The following is a 17172-nucleotide window of genomic DNA, read 5'->3' as shown; positions in this document are numbered from 1 at the left end:
ACCCAACTCCACTCTGGTGTCCAGATATTCCTGGATGTTGTTGCTGTCTTGGGAAAAACACAACTGGCAACAGATGTGGCAGAGCCATAGGACCAAAAGCACCCCTCCAAAGGGAGAGACACTGAAGCGGAAAAAAATGATGATATAATGATCTGTATGTGTAGTACAGCTAAGAAATAAAGCATTAGGAGCAAATATATGAGTCTAATATTGTTTCCAGTACAGGAAGATATAAGAGACTCCAGTTGTTATCTATGCAAATTGCCATTGAGCTCCACGACTTTCAAAGTCGCAGAGAGCTCTGTGTTCTAAAGGCTGTTATCTTAACTGTATTGTTTTTTCTTTTGCAGAGAACAGTTCAGGACAGGTCAAAAGTTCACTGCCTGTTCTATAAAAACATTTAGAATGCTGAGTAGTGTGTAAACTGCAGATATTAGAGAATGATGCAATGTTATAAAAAAAAAAGCTGCATAATTGAAAATAAAAATATGAGAATATTTTTTTTGCCACTAATGTTCTAGTAATTACCCCTACTACACAACCAATTCATTATATCATCATTTTTTTCGCTTCAGTGTCTCTTTAAAAGATAAGGGGCTGAACCATGAGCGCTCATTGTTTGTCTTAACAGATTCCTTTGGGCTTAGACCCACGAAACACTCTGCCAGTGCTTAATACATTTAATTGCTATATGAAGTTGTCATTATTGAGGGAAACCACCTATTATTTTTGTTATTTTAGTTATTTTTAACTACATTGTATATACCTCTGGATGCCTCTTACCCCCTGTTGTGTCTTTAAAGCATTATTGACAGCCATAAAAATCAAATTCCATTTACCCACTGCCCGATGTTCATTATGTAGTCTACATGCTGACCCTGCATTGCAAACATTCCATTACAATCTTAAATGTGTCTTCTGTAATGAATCTTATCTCAGTCAGCCTTGACTCTACTCTGGTACATTGCGGAGGAGAAGGAAGCTTGCTATATCTCCTCCCACATTCTTGATCCTCCCCAATTGGCTGAGGGCAGTTCAGTGTGACAGGAGGCTGAGAAGGGAAATACACCTGACTCCTTTGCAGAAGCTACTGAAATACAATCTACTAGCCGTCCCGCGTCGTAGCATACGCCGCATCTTCTATCTATCTAATAGAGTATGTGCCTCAACCTTGAATCAAGAATGAATAAAGGTGGGTACACACATCAGATAAAAGTCTTTGGAAAAATCAAAGATCACAGACCAATTTTACCCCCTTCCATGTAGTATGAGAGCCATACCGTCACAGTGTATTCTATTGAGCTGCACTCCCCATCAGATAGAAATATTTGCAAGATGCTGCACACAAAGATGCTGTACACATGCAACAGATCAGTATATGCAAAAGATTCGTTCCTGCAAAAGATCAGTACCTACAAAATACATTCATAGTCTATATTTCCATGCGGATTATTGTGGACATTTTTCCGCATAAGGGCATAAGCACCCGCATACAATGAATTTTCGATGCTGGTCGAAAATGCAAATATTTCTGAAGATTTATGTGAAAATTCTCCAAAAAACGAAAACAGGATTTTCGATGCGAAAATGACTTAGGCGAAAATTCGCAAGCAACACTGCTACATGCTACATTAGCACTATCCAGGAGCGCCACAGGGAGGATTCCCAATGCCCCCTTTTTATACAACCGGAGGGACCGCGGGGTCCCAGGCTCTCTCACTGCCTGGGAACCACAGCGGCACCCCGGAGGGGGAGGCTAGGTGCCGCAGGCGACTCTTCCCCCCCCCCCAGCGTGGCTAGCGCCGGGGAGAGCCGTCTGCACCCACCTCCCAATATTAAAAACAGGCACTTACCTTAACGTCCATTGCGTTCTGCTACATGCGCATTAATCTTCTCATTGAAAGCGTATCCTTTGGAGGCAGGTGTTGGATGGCTTGCTCCGATGGTGTGAGCCCTGGAGTGAGTTGTCTGCACCTGTCCTCCCCCCCCCCCCCCCCCCTGGAGTGCTGTATGTGAGCCAGCCCTGAGCTCTAAAGCTCGGGGTGACCCATGCTTCACTCCTTTCTCATGTGGTGCCCCCAAGTTAATGCGCATGTAGCAGAACGCAATGGACGTTAAGGTAAGTGCCTGTTTTTAATATTGGGAGGTGGGTGTGGACGGCTCTCCCCGACGCTGGCCACGCTTGGGGGGGGGGGGGTCGCTGTGGTTCCCAGGCAGTGAGAGAGCCTGGGACCCTGTGGTCCCCCCGGTTGTTTAAAAAGGGGGCATTGGGAATCCTCCCTGTGGCGCTCCTGGATAGTGCTAATGTAGCAGTGTTGCTTGCGAACTTTCGCCTCGAAAATCCCGTTTTCGTTTTTTGGCGAATTTTCACGAAAATGTTCAGAAATATTTGCGTTTTTGACCAGCATCGAAAATTCATTATATGCGGATGCTTATGCCCTTATGCGGAAAAATGTCCACAATAATCCGCATGGAAATTCAATCTATGCGGACGTTTATACGGAAAAATGCCCACAATAATGCGCAAGAAACTTCTCTGAATGCGGGCGCTAATGCCCTTATGTGGAAAATGTCCGCAATCATACGCAAGTAATGCGAAAATGACTGGCATTAGGCGAAAATTAACGTAAAAAAATTAGAAGGAAAATTTGCCTGTCAAAACAAAATTAGGGGAAAATTCGGTAAAAATTTATCGAAGCAAATTTTTGCTCATCACTGGCATGTAGAAGGGCGACCGCTTTGCGGTATTGGTTTTTTGACCCTGCATAGTTTGGCATGCAAAAGCAAATTTGCATGAGCATTGCCTCATGAATAGCCAATTAAGCCAGATTTGCAAAGCCAGATTTGCTAGGGTAGGCCTCTTTTCCACGGACAGTTGATAGGCAGTAAAATGCCTCTCAAACTCTTACAACTGCTTGCTGCTGCCTGGAAACTGCTTGCTGCTGCCTGGAAACTGCTTGCTGCTGCCTGGTAACTGCTTGCTGAGCACACAGCTCAACAGTCCGTGTAAAAGAGGCCTTAAACTTGGTGTTTGAGCACGCATAAATTTTCTCATGCAAAGTACTTCTTCTTCTTGCTCGAAGGTTGAGGCACTTAGTCTATTATATATATAGATTCTGTGCTCATATGTGTTTACAAAGCAAGCTAGATATGACAGTGCAGTTTTAACACAGAGCTCAGTGTGGAGGAGGGCTGGCAATGCATACACCATTTCAGGCAGGAGAAAAAAAAGTAAGGGAGGAAATGAAATCAGGATTGGTTTCAGTCAGAGGCTGTAAAGATGGAAATGCCTGGAACAGTATTCTCTTTATTTACTATATACAATTCACTAAAATCAAAATGAGGACAGTACAATACATATGTCTTGTAAGTAGAAGAAGTATTTATCTACTTATATAGGATTTTTTTTATTTTCCCCTGGGATAGCATGGCTGTCCCTGCTGCTTTAAAGAAGATAGCCATACTATCTCAGAAAAAAAACCCATATATAAGTAGATACATTTTTGCTCTACTTACATAACACATGTATTGCACTGTCCACATTTTGATTTTAGTGATTTTTCTATAGTAAAAAAAAGGGAAAATCCTTCTTAGGATTCTACATCTTAACTGTGTCTATTTTGAAGCCAATCCTGATGCAATGTCCTCCCTTATGCTACATACACACTTGAGATAAAAGTCTTTGGAAAAGGCAAGATCACAGACCAATTTTACCCCATTCCATGTAGCATGAGAGCCATACTCTACACAGTCTATTCTATGGAGCTGAACTCCTCATCAGACAGAAATCTTTGCAAGATGCTGCACACAAGGATGCTGTACACATGCAACAGATCAGTATCTGCAAAAGATCTGTTCCTGCAAAAGATCCATTCCTGCAAATTGCATTCATAGTCTATGAGATCTGCAGATCATCATACACACCTTGTTTAACATTCATCTGCAGATCAGATCCACCAGGATGGATCTTCAGATCTGCAGATGATTGTCTGATCTGCAGATGAATGTCAGTTAAACAAGGTGTGTATGATGATCTGCAGATATCATATAGACTATGAATGCAATTTGCAGGAACGGATCATTGGCAGGAACAGATCTTTTGCAGATACTGATCTGTTGCATGTGTACAGCATCTGTGTGTGCAGCATCTTGCAAAGATTTCTGTCTGATGGGGAGTGCAGCTCCATAGAATAGACTGTGTAGAGTATGGCTCTCATACTACATGGAAGGGGGTAAAATTGGTCCGTGATCTTGACTTTTCCAAAGACTCTTATCTCAAGTGTGTACGTAGCATTAAGGGGCATACACACATCAGACTATAGTCTTTGGAAAATGAAAGATCACAGACCTATGTTACCACCCTTCATATAGTATAAGAGCATTTCTACACAGTCTGTTCTATTGAGCTGAACTCCCCATCAGATAGAAATCTTTGCAAGATGCTGCACACACAGATGCTGTACAGACACAAAAGATCAGTATCTGCAAAAGATCTGTTCCTGCAAAAGATCTGTTCCTGCAAATTGCATTCATAGTCTATGATATCTGCAGATCATCATACACACCTTGTTTAACCTCCCTGGCGTTCTATTAAAGATCGCCAGGGGGCAGCGCAGCGCTATTTTTTAAATATTTTTTTTTCAATCATGCAGCTAGCCGCTAGCTAAGCTACATGATGCTAGCTACATGATGCCCCCTCCCTTCCTTCAGCATCTTTGTGTGCAGCACCTTGCAAGGATTTTTTCTGATGGGGAGTTCAGCTCCATAGAACAGACTGTGTAGAAATGCTCTTATACTATATGAAGGGTGGTAGGATAGGTCTGTGATCTTTCATTTTCCAAAGACTATGGTCTGATGTGTGTATGCACCTTACTCTCCTCTGGCTGATTCTGTATGCATTGCCCGCCCTCCTCCCAGTTTTCAGGCACTCCCACTCAGCTCTGCAGTAGAAAATGCATGGTCTCAGCATGAGAAATACTGGCCAATCAGAGAGGAACAGAGGTGTGGGAGGGGAAAACAGGAGGGAAAGAGGCTTCAGCCAATCAGGCTGCATTAGTTAAGTCTGAGGGGAAAGTAAATCAGCAAAAAAAAGACAACCCAGCATGCCCTGCAACTTCCTTTGTGCGTCAGATGTACCACATAAGAGCCACGGAAACTGGGGAATGTTTTATGGATAAGAAAACTAAGAGTGATTTTTAACTTTTGAATTGCCTGGTTAGCATCCTTATTGCTTGTTTACCAGAAAAAGATAAAGAATTGATTTTTGATTTTATGCCCGACAGTTACACTTTAAGAAGGGAGCTGTATTCTATGAACCTGTCTGCAGAGCCAACAGAGCATCTTCCATAGTTAGACATCCTTGGCACCGGGGCTTGTAGCATCCTCCAGGGAGACAATACTTCCTGTGGCTCTCTAGGCAACCAAGGTCATAACAGGAGAAAATATTGTGTCGTTCCGTTTGGCTGAAATAGCGCAGCGTTTTTATGCATCTGGTCGTAAACAGACATGAAGATACTCAGGCGGTGACAGAAGGGGCATGAAAACAGCTCAGGGAATAACTCGTGTCACCTCAGGCCAGGAGGGGAGGTTGCTGTGTTTGTACAGTGCGTGGAGACGCGGCTGAGGAGGAAGCCAGGTAGTCCCTTTCACCTCCTAATTGCCTTTTCCCCCTTATCGAGCTTCCAACACGCTCGTTTAATCACTTCCTCCTTGGCTCTCGCCGCACTGAGAAAACTCCTACGCCCCGCCGATGTTTTCAAAAAGCGATAAAGTTTTCATCGGGATTAGCAGATCTCTGTGACAAGATATGAAATCATGGCGATCTGTTCCTGATACGGGGCGGCTCACACGTTTATTCAATTGTGTCGCTCTGGGGGGAAGACAGAGTACAATATGAACTGGCTCACCGGATGACTAACTCCAGACTCTGAGGGAGGCAAATTCACTTGTCCTGTAAAGTCTACTTTTAGGCTGAAGGGAAATACAACGCTTTCAGCTTCGTGCTATCTGTTGCAAGTACAACCAGAATCAGATCATCCATGAGGCAACTCAGGCAGGTGCCAGGGACCTGGTGAATGCCAGGGGCCTGGTTGACTCCTTCCAGCACCAAACTTTACCCCCCAAAAAAGTCAAATGGCCAGCAGTGGTAGGCCAAAGGAGCCTGACGAAGTGGTCACGTGGGCCACGCCATGCGTGGAGTGTTTGCTGTGCCTCCCTCTGCCTTTACCACCTCTGGCTGCCATACATTATCACCTGTGGACCCTGTCCAGAACTATGTATGTATCACCATGTACATTGGTATTGCCTGGTTCACACTAGCCTGTCTATTTATGCACTTTATACTTATTTCTCATGTTTATGAGCATATTTATCTTCATACTATGCACTGATTTTCATGCTATGCACTTTTCTGAACCAGCTATATCACAAGACATTGGCACATTCTTCATGATTATTGTCACTAGGATCCGGGTCCCACTTAGTCCATTCTGGGTTCATTTGAACCGAGATAGCTAATACTTCCCACATGATTGTATTGTGGATGGATATCTTGGTTTTAAATGTTTTTAGATGTTTGTTAACCTCCTCAGCGGTAAGCCTGAGCTGAGCGTGGGCTAAGCCGCCGCGGTGGACAGCTCAGGCCCTAGTGGGCCGATTTGCTCACCTTTTACTTTGTTACAGGCAGCTAGCACTTTGCTAGCTGCGTGTTTGTTCCAATCACCACCGCTCCGCGCCGATTTGCCGCTACCCGCCGTGTTAGAGGCCCCCCCAGACCCCTTGTGCAGCCTGGCCAATCACTGCCAGGCTGCGCTATGGGGTGGATCGGAACTCCCTCCGACGCCATGACGCCGATGATGTCATCCCGATCGTCGCCATGGCGTTGGGGGAAGCCAAACAGGAAATCCCGTTTGTTCGGGATTTCCTGTTTGCTCTGATCGCCGGAAACGATCGAAAGGGGTGGCGGGATGCCGCTGCACTGCAGCTATTATGTAGCTAGTGCCAGGCTAGCTACATGATTTTAAAAAAAAATGTAAAAAAATGTAAGTGCTGCGCTGCCCCCTGGCGGTTTTAATAGACCGCCAGTAAGGTTAAGCATTCAATAACCTTTTTTGTATGATTAATAGCATTTTCTATACCAAGGGATTCTGTCTCTCTTTTGTGAATCAAGCCCATAGTCTTAAATGCACAAAGGGTGATAACTGAGTTATCATGCCTAAAAGATTTGCACGTGCAAACTAGGGTGCTAAGTAGTTTGCACGTGCAAACTAGGGTGCAAACTACTTAGCACCCTAGTTTGCACGTGCAAAGCTTTTAGGCGTGATAACTGAGTTTTTAGGAGTGATAACAGTCATCACGCTTTTGTGAATCAAGCCCTATATCTTGGTGTGACTTTTTGGTCTTTCCTTCTTTACTGTATACTTGCATTACCTTTTGGCCACAAATATATATACAGTAGATATAATACTTCTGATTTTGGTGGTGCTGACCTACAAATACAATTGTGGCATCATACTGAAGATCATGAGGAACAGTCCTCTCCTCACACCAAATGGTCTACTCAGTTCCCTGAGGTTGGTCCAATCGTGTCTATCTGGCCATCCTCCCACTGCCGTCTGATGAGCTCCTTAAAAGACCATCCTAAAGAAAACGAGAGGCATAAATCAAGCGTGCACCACCGACTCCAGCCTTGGCCTGACTCTCCACACCGCAATATGTCTGCCGCTTTTTCAAGGCCGCTGATCAGCACAGAATGTAATCCAGCACATTATAGGAGATAAATGCCAGATTAAAAAACACTTCTGTCAGCTCATAAAGAATCACAGCTGGATGCGAAATCAGAGCGTACATCATAACGTCAAGTCATAACACAGAAGTTCAGGCTGTAATGAAGGAAATACATCATATTATGTAAATAAGTCTGCTGGGGAGAGGACATTGTGTGTATCTCAGAGCGGAGGTTGTTACGGGTGACGGAGGAATATTTGTTTGTTGGTTGCTACAAACGTGATTGAGCTCGGCGCCGAGCCAAATATTCAACATGAATGTCAAATATTTTCAGAGGGCTGCAATGGAGGAGCGGAGGGGTATAGGCAAGGCTGGATTCATACTTTTTGTGCCCCTAGGCCAAGTATGTTGGACTTCCCCTTCCATGTACAGCAGTGCCCCTTCCCAGTGGCGTAGCTAAGGAGCTGTGGGCCCCGATGCAAGTTTTACATTGGGGCCCCCCAAGCACTCTATGCATAACAATTGATACGACGCACCAAAACCTGCCAATGGCAACTACAGTGTCAGAGGTGCAAGAAGGGGAGGGGGAGCAGTTCGTTAATGATTACCACTATTCAAAGGGCTTGATTCACAAAGCCGTGCAAACTGTTTAGCACGAGTGTGCTAAACAGTTAGCACGTAAAGTGCCATTCGCGGACTTTTGCACGCACAAAGTGCCACGATCGCGGACTTTTGCGCGCACAATTTGCCGCGATTTGCGTGAATCGCGACAAATTACGCGCGCAAAAGTCCGCGATTGCGCGAATCGCTGCACTTTGCGCGTGCAAAAGTCCGCGAACGGCACTTCACGTGCTAACTGTTTAGCACGCCCGTGCTAAACAGTTTGCACGGCTTTGTGAATCAAGCCCAAAGTATCTATAGAAGTGAATATTCTGAGCACAGAACCAATAGAGAGCTAATACTGTAGTTGAGGGGTGGCCCTTCAGGGTCCCTCCGGCCCAAGGGCCCCGATGCGGTCTCTACATCTGCACCCCCTATTGCTATGCCCCTGTTCCTTCCATTCCAAGTGCAGCCCCCTGAGGGGCTCTTCCATGTATATCATCCATGTACTGTAGCCCCGCCCATTCAAAGTGCAGCCCTCCTCTTCCATGTGTATCATCCATGTACTGTTGTCCCTCCCATTCCAAGTGCAGCCTCTTCATTGTGTATTATCCATGTACTGTAGCCCCTCCCATTCCAAGTGCAGCCCTCCTATTCCATGTGTATCATCCATGTACAGCAGCCCCCTCCCATTCCATGTGCAGCCCCCTCTTCCATGTGTATCATTCATGTACAGCAGCCCCCTCCCATTCCTTGTGCAGCCCCTCTTCCATGTGTATCATCCATGTACTGTAGCCCCTCCCATTTCATGTGCAGCCCCCTCTTCCATGTGTATCATCCATGTACTGTTGCCCCGCCCATTCCATGTGCAGCCCCCTCTTCCATGTGTATCATCCATGTACTGTAGCCCCTCCTATTCCAAGTGCAGCCCCCTCTTCCATGTGTATCATCCCTGTACTGCAGACCTCTCCCATTCCATGTGCAGCCCCCTCTTCCATGTGTATCATCCATGTACTGTAGCCCCTCCCATTCAAAGTGCAGCCCCCTCTTACATGTGTAAAAACGCATATGCGTTTTGTATATGCAAACCCGCAAGTGCATTAAAACGCACACAAAATTCATGAAAAACGCATCGCAAACGCACCAAAACTCAGTAAAAACGCTGAAACAACGCACACAACATTAACATACAACATGACATAAAACGCAGCCTTTCACGTTATGTTATGTGTGCATCTAGCCTCAGGTGCCCTTTAAAGTGAACTAGAGACAAAGCACCTTCATGTATTTACCATATATATCAGTGGGAACATTAGAGAAAACACCTACCTGCTCTCTATTTCATCCTTCACTGCTTAGCCTGCTTGTTATCAGCCCTGATACAATCCCCGACTGAGCATTCAGTCTGGCTTTGTTTAGGAATCATTATAGCTGAGTCTGTCTTCTCTGATGTCTTTTCAAGCTCAAGCCTGCCCCATTGTGGCTCTGCTATAATGACTCAGCTATAATGATTCCTGAGCAAAGCCAAACTGAATGCTCAGTCGGGGATTTTATCAGCGCTGATAACAAGCCGGCTGAGCAGTGAAGGATAAAACAGAGAGCAGGGTAGGTGTCTTCTCTAATGTTCCCACTGATATATATGGTAAAATACATGAGGGTGCTTCGTCTCTGGTTCACGTGTTTTGTGCCTTGTCAGATGATCTTAACCATTTTCTCCCATTTCTTTTTCCAGCCTTGTTTCCGGGATCCTCATGCTCTTTGTCCACTCAGTTCCTCCTCCAAGATCACATGGCCGCCCACTACAGAAATCTCATGTCTGCAAAAGGTAAATTGGGTCCGGTAACTTTTTACTACAGCTGCACTCTGTTTTCTAAAACCAGTATGACTATTTTATACCAGATACTGCAACAGATTACAAAACAACAACAAATGTGGGTAAAGCAAACCTGAAACGTAAAAAAAAAACTTATGATATAATGAATTGTATGTGTAGCACAAATAATGAATAGAACATTAGTAGCTAAGAAAAGAGTCTCTTATTTTTATTTTCAGTTCTATCGCTTTTTTTTTATAACATTGCATCATTCTGTCACATTTGCAGTTTAAAATCACACTCTGTCTTTTAAGCTATAAAACAGAGCAGAAATAATGACCCCTTGAACTTCCCTGAAGTAAAACCTTATCTCAAGCTGTCTCTCACTGTTTCTTGGCTGTTTAAGTGCTTCAGAAAACAGGGCTACATTTGACCCAAGTTTCATTATCTCCCACAATGCAACGAGGTTCACAGACAGAAAACTGTCAGGCCCATGGTCGTGACATCACATTGTGGGAGGGGTTTCACCACAATATCAGCCATACAGAGCCCCTCTGATAATCTGTTAGAGAAAAGGTAAAGATTATTTCTCATAGGGAAGGGGGTATCAGCTACTGATTGGGATGAAGTGCAATCCTTGGTTAAAGTTCCTCTGTAAGATCGCTGACGACTCCCGTGCAAAGTGCCGTGACAGTTTGAACCCTTATTCATGCCTGTCGTGTGCTGTCAGGTGACATTGCATGTTCCTGCGGGTAAGATGATGGATTGGGGAACGCTGGTTTGTCAAGCCACTGTGAGTTCCCCGATCCATCTTCCGGTGAGTACAGGCCTTTAACCTGCCTGGCGTTCTGATTCCCGCGGCCCTGCGGCCGCGGGAACGTTTTTTTCCCCTTTTTTTTAAAATTCATCTTGAAGCTAGCCTAGCGCTAGCTACATGATTCCCCCCTCCCTGCGGCGTCCCTCCCACCCCTTCGATCCCCACCAGCGCAATCACCCGTCCGGAAATCCCGTCCTGAACGGGATTTCCAGGAGGGCTTCCCCCGTCGCCATGGCGACGAACGTCGTGACGTCATGGACGTCATTACGTCACAGGGAGTCCCGATCCACCCCTCAGCGCTACCTGGCACTGATTGGCAAGGCAGCGCACGGGGTCTGGGGGGGGAGGCTGTATTGCGGCGGGTAGCGGCGGATCGGCGGCGATCAGGAATCGGCCCAGCGGGGCCTGAGCGGCGACCTCCGGCATCTCTGGACGAGCCTAGCTCGTCCAGAACGCCAGGGAGGTTAAAGGATACCCGAAGTGACATGTGACATGATGAGATAGACATGTGTGTGTACAGTGCCAAGCACACTAATAACTAGGCTGTGTTCCTTTTTTTCTTTCTCTGCCTGAAAGAGTTAAATATCAGGTATGTAAGTGGCTGACTCAGTCCTGACTCAGACAGGAAGTGAATACAGTGTGACCCTCATTGATAAGAAATTCCTCTTTGTATCTCCTTCCTGCTCTCAGAAGACATTTTCTGCTAGGAAAGTTTTATAGTTGGAATTTCTTATCAGTGAGGGTCACACCGTAGTCACTTCCTTTCTGAGTCAGGACCGAGTCAGCCACTTACATACCTGATATTCAATTCTTTCAGGCAGAGAAAGAAAAAAAAGGAACACAGCCTAGTTATGTGTGTGCCAGGCACTGTACATACACGTGTCTATCTCATCATGTCACATGTCACTTCGGGTATCCTTTAAGCTTTACATACATCTGCCCCTGCACTTTTCTGAAGGCTAAAGGGCAGAATGTGGGGTCAAGCAGAAAGAGAGAGCATACCCCTCCATCTGCAACAAATTGAGGATCAAGATTAAACTGTACAACAACAACAAAACCATTCTAGTATAAATAATAGCCAGCTGGATTTCAGCCAGGCAACATGGAAAGTAATTTTGTCCTTTTTCTATGGCTGGATATATAGTATTAGGCCCCATTCACACTTGCGTTTTGCCTTGCAAACGGACCGGATCCTGATCGGATCCTGATCCTGATTGGAACCGTACAGTTCCGGTCCGTTTGCATCAGGCATGCATCAGGCTGCCATCAGGATCCGTGGGCAAAAAATAGCGAAATTAAATAAAAAAATGTTGGGGTCAGCAGAAGGTGCACCTGGTGCACGTGTAGAATCAGGTTCCTCCGCTGTAGGCCTCACCTCCACCTCCGACATTCTGCCAAACAGCTCCAGCACGTCTGTCACTGCTGCTCCACTCCAGACATGCTTGGCCCATGTGTCCCCATCCAAAATGGCCGCTTGGATACGCATAGGAAGTGGGGTAGAACGTCAGGTTTTTGTAGGCAGTGTGTTCTGTGCCTTCCGTTCCCCATTGGTTTCTGTGTTCCGGATGGTGCTGTCAGGCTCAGGTCCGGCTCCGGTCCGGGTGCGTGGGCCGGAGATCCGGACCCAAAAAATAGCGCATGTTGGAAAAGAGTCCGGAGTCCGGATCCGATCCGGCTCCGTACTGTACGGAACGGACATGTGTGAACGTCCGCATAGACATTACATTGCTATGCGGAACGTACGTTCCGTTTGTACAGTATGCGTTCCGGATCCGATCCGGAAAATCCTGATAGCGAACGCTAATGTGAACTGGGCCTTACTAAAATGAATCAGAATACTTTATTTTGCAGGCATGACTGGGTCCGGTCTGGAATTGGATTTTGGCACATACTGTATAGATCTCAGGTAGAAGATAAGGCATGTAATATATACAATATACTTTACCACACAGTAAGCTTGATAACTCATATCATGGGCGTTTCTGTGTGCATTTTCGCGCAATCGTGAATTTGCACGCGCAATCGGTAGTTTTCGCGCGCAATTGCAAATTTTTGCATGAAATTGGCCACGCTCTCGCGTAAAAAATTTGCAATTGTGCGCAAATTCGCAATCGCGCGCAAACGCGAAAATGCGCATGAAAACGGCCGTGATATGCGTTATCGCGGTTTAGTGAATCAAGCCCAGTATACGGAAACAAGACAGATCAGTTCCAGCTTAGCAGACAGTGTATTCACGGAACAGCAACTGGTCCTACATCCAGGGGAGGAAGGGGGGGGGACATTGGTGGGGGGGGGGGGGGGTGGAGGGAGTTCAAGAGGTTGACAGCCAAGGGGGAAAAAAAGACCTTGCGGCCCCGGTGGAGATGGTCTGAAACATTCAGGAATACTTGAGGCGAGGCGACCTTCAGGGGGTACTCGCTCGGTAAATGCGGCTTTTATAAAGGGAAACATACTTCAGCAGAGTTTAGAAATTCTGTTGCCATGGTTAACGGTGTAACAAAAGTACTTTTATTTGTTGGAACAGGTAGGAAATCAATGAGGAGAAGTCGCACGGGGAGCGAGGATGAAATATACATGAAACAGGATGTATGTGAATATGAAATCGCTCGTTCCCACTCATCTCTCTGATAATAAATGTAGACACGTCCTGTTCCGGCGTGCACCGTCGAGCTGCGCACTCGCTAGGCTTTGATATTCGCAGCTCGCCGTTCTGCCCCCGGTGCCCTGTGAACACAAAGCTGCGCTTTATCTGACAGTAACAGCCCAGTGGTGGGACTCAGCGTGGGGGGCGGAAATACAAACTCCCTTCTTTGTTAAACTAAAGCTGGCCATACACTAGGCTGATTCCCCGCCGATCGACAGCAGATTCGATCACTGGGATCGAATCTGCTGTCACATCGTTCATACTACACGCTAAATTTCGATCTATTTCGGCCCGATATCGTTCGATCCCGTCGGTCGCTCCGTGCGGGAAATTACCGTCGATCGCCCGCGGGTAGGGAACGCGTCGCTAGTGGCGTTCGAGTGCCCGACGACCGACGCAATACAGCAGCAATACATTACCTGCTCCGCCGGCGCGACTCCCCAGGTCTACGCTGTCTTCTCCGCTCTGTTCTGGTCTGGTCTCCGGCTGGCTTCACTGAACTTCCTGTCCCGGCAGGAAGTTTAAACAGTAGAGGGCGCTCTACTGTTCTTCCCCCAGACAGGAAGAAGCGAAGCCAGCCGGACCCAGAGACCAGACCAGAGCGGAGAAGAAGACAGCGGAGACCTGGGGAGTTGCGCCGGCGGAGCAGGTAATGTATGCGGGATGGGGGGGAGCGGCAGCACCACCACCACCACAGATTGTAAACGGTTTCAGGCTGAAATCGATTCACAATCTGTTTGCAGTAAAGGCAGCCATGCGATCCCTCTCTGGTCAGATTCGATCAGAGAGGGATCTATCTGTTGGTCAAATCTGATGGCAAATCGACCAGTGTATGGCTGCCTTAAAAGTATTACAGCACACCTGAAGTGAGAGCTATATGGAGGCTGCCATATGTATTACCTTTTAAGGGGAACCCAAGGTGAAAATAAAACTTGAGATCAACAATTGTATTAATCCTCCTACTCCTAAAAATGACCTTTTTTTAGATATATTTTATATTTAAAAATGTACAAAGTAGATTGAATGTTTCATAGTCTCTGCTCAATGGCAGCCTATTAAGGTTCTCAGAATTAAAATACATGAACTATTGACCTTTTTTCTATCTCTCTCCTGCCCTCAGAAGTTGTATTCTGCCAGGAAGACTTTTATGGCTGTAATCGGGCCTGGCACTGCCATAGAGGCAAAGGGGGCAATTGCCCCAGGGCCCCCGACTTCTGTAGGGGCCTCGTGCCGCCGACCCTGCCATATGCTGCTCGCACTCTAGCTACACTGTCTTCTTTCTTATCTATGTGTAAACACACGCTGGGTCATAGAGAAGGACAGTGTGGCTAGAGTGTCCGCCGGGACCGGTGAAAAATTACTGTTGCTGCTTCACACGTAAGGGCCCTGGGGGAGCAGTGGGGTAATGGCCATGGGTGGGTGGAGGGTGTCCTGACAAGGGACGCCCTGCTTCAGTTTGCCTCTCACACGCCTGGGTGTAATTTGCTTATCAGTGATATTTACTGTATTCCTGACAAGGTGACAAGACAGGAGCTGTCACTTCCATGTCTGAAAATTAACTCTTTAAGGCAGCAAAATAAAACAAAAAAAGCAGCCTGGTTATTAATATGTTTTGTACTGTACCATACACCTGTTCATCTCATCATGTCACATGTCGCCTTGGGTATCATGTCGCATATCCCTCTGTGCATAGAACTCCCAGTAACGAACATTCCGTACAGATCACCTGGCAGGACTAAAGATGTCACCGCCAGTGATAAATCTCAGAATGTAAATCAGGGAGAGAAAAGATTTTACAATGGGCAAGCACTGACAATTTGTTTTTTCACTTCCTGATGCAAGTCAGGAAGTGAACTATTTGACCCGGAAAATAATAAATACAATGTATTTATTGTTAAAAGCGCGAACACAATCGCCACACAAAGCGATTTTGTGGGCGTTTTGCGCTTTTCCTATACTTTCCGTTGTAGCAAAATCACCCTAAAAATGGTACAGGCAGAGCTTTGCTGAGCAGAAAGCAGACGAAACGCGCTAATATGAACTATCCCATAAGGATTCATTGCACAAGCGATTTTAGGGCGTAAAAATCGCCAGCGCTCAAAAAACGCAAAACGCGGCACGCCCTAGGTGTGAACAAGCCCTTAGTGATGGTAAAAGGCACTCCGAGCTTTGATCACTGTTGGCAAGACGTATTTCCTGGAGGAAGTGACTTCAGATCACGAAACACGTTGTTCTTTGTCCTTTCAATCAATTGTCCTAAATTATCAAACAGTTGTCATCATTGAAGGTAAGCCAACACCGAACATCTTTTTAACATTTTTTTATTATTTTATATTTTTGGGGCGCCTCCAGCTCCTAGTAACCAACCTAAGGGGGAGGGTCCATAAAATCACATCCTTACACTCTGATTCCCTTTACAAACCTATAAGGGGCGGGTCCAAGACCAAGCGCAAGACACTTAACAGGCATGCAAAAAAGAGTAGCCTGTGATTGGCAAGAACCAATCTGAAGCAGTTTTGCCTATTAGTTCCTCAATGCATTCGTATAGGCAAACCTGCATCCATCCTCGTGGTCTTTTCTTAAAGTGTAACTGTCGGGCATAAAATTCAAAAATCAATTCTTTAGTTTTATCTGGTAAACAAGTAATACAGATGCTAACCAGGCAATCTAAAAGTTAAAATCTCTATTACTTTTCTTGTTTTCTTGTTCATTCCCCAGTTTACCTGACTCTTATTTGGTACGTTGCCGCACAAAGGAAGTTGCAGGGCATGTTGGGTTGTCTTTTTTTGCTTCTTTATTTCCCCTCAGACTTAACTAATGTACAGAAGCAAAAAATGCCACCCCACCATGCCCTGCAACTTCCTTTTTGTGTACCAAATTTTGTGTGTACCAAATAAGTCAGGTAAACTGGGGAATAATCATTTACAAACAAGAAAAGTAATAGAGATTTTAACTTTTGGATTGCCTGATTAGCATCCTTATTACTTGTTTACCAGATAAAAATAAAGAATTGATTTTTGATTTTATGCCCGACAGTTACACTTTAATACAAATAACAGTAACATCCAAACAATTAAAGGACCACTAAAGGGAAAAAAGTAAGCAGTTAAAATCTGACAGAACCAACAGGTTTTGGACTAGTCCATCTTCTCATGGGGGATTCTAAAGGTGGCCACACACCATACAATTTTTTAAATATCTGTTCAATTCAAGAATAGCAATCAATTCCTCTGACTGATTGTAACAATTCAAATCTGACCAATGTACCACACGCCTCGGTGCATTTGTTCCCCAATCATGAATGAAATAATTGAAAGCTCAGGAAAAAATGGATTAAAACTGTACATAAAGTAATTGACAATCCATCACACACCATACAATTCTTGATAAAGTTGGTCTGAAATGTCCAACATGTCCAATCTCCAAAAATAAAAAAAATTGGTCAATCCGATCGGATTTATCGATTGAAAACACAGAAAAGCTCTTGATTTTTCGCGACAATCGATCGTAATTATCGAATTGGTGAAAAATTGGGTCTTTTAATTGTATGGTGTGGTTTTGGACAAGCCCATC

General features: G+C 45.4%; 1 long non-coding RNA gene across 1 annotated transcript in view; it reads left to right on the top strand.

Annotated features, from left to right (window-relative positions):
* Positions 1–17172, top strand: part of LOC137571010 (uncharacterized) — a 221325-nt gene that overhangs the window by 187212 nt on the left and 16941 nt on the right. The window contains exon 3 of the long non-coding RNA XR_011031277.1: positions 10058–10150. This is a non-coding gene — a long non-coding RNA (uncharacterized lncRNA). The remainder of the gene's footprint in view (positions 1–10057; positions 10151–17172) is intronic.

The sequence above is a fragment of the Hyperolius riggenbachi genome, chromosome 4 (assembly GCF_040937935.1).
Source record: "Hyperolius riggenbachi isolate aHypRig1 chromosome 4, aHypRig1.pri, whole genome shotgun sequence".
Classification (NCBI taxonomy): Eukaryota; Metazoa; Chordata; class Amphibia; order Anura; family Hyperoliidae; genus Hyperolius; species Hyperolius riggenbachi.
This window is presented reverse-complemented; position numbering and strand designations above follow the sequence as displayed.